At 47.3% G+C, this 4,308-nt stretch overlaps 3 non-coding genes and 1 pseudogene across 3 annotated transcripts; all 4 read right to left on the bottom strand.

The window, feature by feature from the left end:
- Window positions 1-335: 335 nt before the first annotated feature.
- LOC113458249 lies at window positions 336-428 on the bottom strand (annotated as a pseudogene).
- Window positions 429-764: 336 nt separating this feature from the next.
- Window positions 765-836, bottom strand: Trnaa-ugc. Its single transcript has one exon. It is a non-coding gene; the product is annotated as a tRNA-Ala (tRNA).
- A 1,618-nt stretch (window positions 837-2,454) lies between these two features.
- Window positions 2,455-2,526, bottom strand: Trnad-guc. Its single transcript has one exon. It is a non-coding gene; the product is annotated as a tRNA-Asp (tRNA).
- Window positions 2,527-2,922: 396 nt separating this feature from the next.
- On the bottom strand, window positions 2,923-2,995 carry Trnaf-gaa. Its single transcript has one exon. It is a non-coding gene; the product is annotated as a tRNA-Phe (tRNA).
- Window positions 2,996-4,308: the final 1,313 nt, after the last annotated feature.

The raw sequence follows: 4,308 nt of genomic DNA, 5'->3' as shown, positions 1-4,308 counted from the left end.
TGAGGTCTTGTCTCAAAAAGTAAATAAAGAAATAAATAAAAACAAAGGCCTTGCTTTCTCTAGATCTGATTTTCTGTTATTTGTTTAGTTGTTTTCATTTCATTTATGCTTTATGTTTTTTATTTTTTTATTTTTTTAGAGCCGTAATTGTCCTGGAACTCACTCTGTAGACCGAGACCTGTTGGCATCGAACTCAGAGATCCACCTGTCTCCCGAGTACTTGGATTAGAGTCGTGCTTGCTTTATTTTTATTAAAGTGCTTTTTTTTCTTTTTCTTTTTCTTTTTCTTTTTCTTTTTCCTTTTCTTTTATTTTCTTTCTTCCTTTCTTTCTTTTTTTTTAATGGAACGCTTCACGAATTTGCGTGTCGTCCTTGCGCAGGATAATCTCTGTATCGTTCCAGTTTTAGTATAGACAGCACTAAAGTGCACCTTTAATTGGATGGTAAAACACGCAGGTACCGTGCGTCTCTAAGCATGCAAAGGCCCCGGGGTTCAATGTCATGCATGCAAAATCCTCTGATGGTCCTTTCTGGCGCAGCAATCTCCACACCCGTACCGTCCTCACTTTTCCCTGCTGCCTGCTCGCTTTTGATTCCTCCAGCGACGCGTATTTAAATTTTTACAGGTAAAATTCTCAGTTCCAAGAGGTTACCGTCGTGGCAATCCTTATAAGAATGTCTTTCCTGGCTCTATTTAGTTGCAAAACCCAGAAATAAAATAAAAAACAAAACCAAAAAAAAAAAACCAAAACAAGAAAAAATAGTGGAGATGCCGGGGATCGAACCCGGGGCCTCATACATGCAAAGCATGCGCTCTACCACTGAGCTACATCCCCCACACGCCCTTGCACCCTCTCGGAAAATCCCTGCTATACTCTATGAATAACTTTTTTTTTTTGTCTTCGTCTAAATTAAATTTGCGTGGGTTTTGAGGGCTTAGCAAAATTAATTGTCTTATATTTACCAAACAAACGTGTTCGTTATTGCGTTGATACAAGCTAAAATTTTGCCCGAATCAGAGAACAAAGTAGAAAGAAATAAAACAAAAATAAAACCCCAATGAATAAGTACTTGACCTCAGTGTTCCTCACCAGAATTCTCTGCTTCCATACTTTCCGACCTCGATGACTGAGTTTATAACCCTGCTTGAAGCCCTTCCTCTCTCTCTTTTTCCTCCATGTCATTATTAAAACATGCAGCTTTGCGCTCTCTCTCTCTCTCTCTCTCCCTTCCCCCCTTTCTCTGTGTATCTCTGCCTCTCCCTTCACCTGCCCTTCTCCTGGAAGAATTTTCTGGATATGAAAATGATATGGAAATATCCATATTTCTGGATATGAAAATTGTGGGGGTTGCAGACCTCACAATTAGGGCTCAAATTTGGAGCAAGGACTCAGACTGCACTATCTCTGTGAACATTGTAGGGGGCCGGGGGACTGTTCTTTGGGAGTCTCTACACCTGGGGATTGCCTATCACTTCCGGCGTGGATACTGCACCCTCAAATGATCTGCCTGACACCGATACTCATCAGCGCGCTCGCAGCAACTGCAGCCTAGCGCCGTCTGCAAGCAGGTTGGCATAGCAGCTGGCGTTGCCGGACCTCTCTGAGCCTCAAGTGAGACACGGACGGACCCAATCAACCCTGCTCACTGGGACAGGCGACAAGGATAGAGCCTGTATAGGTTCTAGAAAGAGATGTGTCAGTAGTCGCTGGTGTGGACTGTAGCAAGGGGCTGCTGCATCCTACACCGTCATCCCCTTGCCCACTGCGTGAAGCCCCACATACATCATCTTGCCCTTGGGTCTCAGGGGGATAGAGACTGCGTTGCTCACAGGGAAGAGAGGAGTCCATGGGTCTGGCCCTTCCTCCTCTGGGTCCGACGCGCTGGGAGAGAACCCGGCAGATAAAAAAGTGACCGGCTTTGAACAAGGCTCAAGGAACAAGCCGAGGTTGCTCCTCTCCCTCCCCACAGGGATTTGCGCTCGCTATTCCCTCAGCGTGGAATGATTCTTAGTTCTCGTGTTTGGCTCCTTTATACTGACCACTCAACCTCCCTAAAGGGGCCCACAAGAGAACAAATGAACTGAAGGATGGTGACAGTTTGGGAACATGTACAATGGAAAAGGGACAAGGAAACGTTTCAAATTGACAGACATCAGAAGGTTGTGTGTGGGCAGAGGCTGGAGTAAGGAGACACAGTGTAGGTGGCAGAGTGAGCCGGGTCTGGGCCTCCATCGTGTGATTGAGGGGACCAAGGACACCGAGGTACAGCAGCTTTTCTGTGACCAGCTACCCAAGCTGAGCTCACGTGAAAGAGGACGGGGCCCAGCAGTGAGGGTAGAGCTTATTGTTCTTTTGCGGCAGGATGAAGTTTGTCCGTGGGAGTTAAAGAATTTAAATAAGTTGGAAGACGGATGAAAAACACAAACGGAATTGATAAAAAGAAACTTGCAATCTCCCCGTCGGGGAATCGAACCCCGGTCTCCCGCGTGACAGGCGGGGATACTCACCACTATACTAACGAGGAAGAGAGCTGTTCGCAAGTCTGGCAAGAACCTCTCTTAAGATGCTTTGAATTCCATGACCTATTGGCTTATGAAAGCAAAAAATAATCTGATTTGATTGAAACTCACCCTTGAAATGTCCATTTTCTACTTGATTTTTTAATTTTGACACCTGGATTCAGACCTCAGACATCAATAAATAGACGCCAAGCGTACACCAGCAGACATCAACAAAAATCACAGTGACTAACACATGCTTCGGCATAAGGCGCTTTAGGAACACTTCGATTCGCCCCAAAAGGGAGAAGCTGGGAAGTTTTCAGGACTTTTGGCTTTAGTGCACGGTGCTCAGGGCTTTTGAGAAAAAATATGAACACATTTAGTAAATTGGAAGGAAATAATGCACAAAAGGAAATAGCTGCCGAAACCCGGGATCGAACCAGGGACCTTTAGATCTTCAGTCTAACGCTCTCCCAACTGAGCTATTTCGGCAGCGGCTGTTGTCGTGTTCTTTTGCTCTCCCTCTTGTCCTTTCGAAAGTTTTGCCTCCTTGGCTTTTCTAAGATTCGAAGCTTGGAAATTTACAGTACCTGTATTTCATCCCTTGGTCACACGCAAGCCACTGCCAGGCACCAGGTAGTAACAGACGCTGGCTAGGCGAATAAACAATCCAGGCTCTACCTGCTTCCTTCTCTTCGGTGATCAGAAAGGGAAAGGCTTGTATTGGGGACCAAGGGGAGAAAAGTGAGGTCCCTGTTGTGGCCAGAAGAAAGATTAGGTTTTCGGCAGAGCTGGAAGGAAGCCCCTGGGGAGTGAATCACAACACAGGTCTTCCCCGACTTCTGAAAGCTTGCCCCCCGGCCGCCTCATCCCGGAGGGGTGAGTGCTGGTGGGGCGGTCCAGCCCGGAGCTGTGGTGTCTGGGCCACGCCTGCAGATGCGGGCCTAGAGAGGGACTTTGAGGGGACCTAGGAGAAGGAAAGGGACCTTGTTGACGGCCTTGATCTGGGATTGGGGGTGGGAAGGGGTGAAGATTATGGCCAAGATTTGGCATGATGGTTGGGTGGAAAGCTGATCACAGGCACTGTCGTCTTTCCGAGCAAGCAAAGTCAGTCGATTTAGCATACCTAGGTCCCCTAAGTGTACCCGCCAAAAGTCACGTGTCTCAGCTCTGACAATGTGTATGTATTACGTCAGAACGTGACCTTAAAGAATGGCTACAACTACGTGGAGTCATTGGGGTGGGTCTTATGATAAGAAGCAGTTGGGAGAGCAAAGACAGACAGACGGACACACACAGAGGAAACACACCACACACACACACACACACACACACACACACACACACACACACACACACACAACTATGGGCTTGCAGCCTCCAGTCCCAGAGGACTTAACCTTTCTATTGTTTGGCACTCCCAGCCTTGGGGGCTTCGACATGGCTTTGGCAGCTGCAGGTCACACAGCCAGGCTACAGTACCCATCCATCCACACACTGGGCTTTCCTGGACAGGACTGAGACTGAGTTTAGGCTCACAACCATCAACTCCAGTTTCAAGGGACTTGGCCCCTCTGGCTGTCATCTACAAACAGCAGGGATGTCTGTAGTGCGCATCCATACACGCGGGTGAAACACATAAAATTATAAACAAATCTTAAAAAAAAAAAGAGTCATCTTGGGTAAAGTCTTGTCTCAAAAAACAAAACAAATAAGCCGGGCGGTGGTGGCGCACGCCTTTAATCCCAGCACTTGGGAGGCAGAGGCAGGCGGATCTCTGTGAGTTCGAGACCAGCCTGGTCTAC

Source organism: Microtus ochrogaster, chromosome 2 (genome assembly GCF_000317375.1).
Source record: "Microtus ochrogaster isolate Prairie Vole_2 chromosome 2, MicOch1.0, whole genome shotgun sequence".
NCBI classification, from domain to species: Eukaryota; Metazoa; Chordata; class Mammalia; order Rodentia; family Cricetidae; genus Microtus; species Microtus ochrogaster.
Note: the sequence above shows the minus strand (reverse complement) of the source record. Positions and strands in the feature narration are given on the sequence as shown.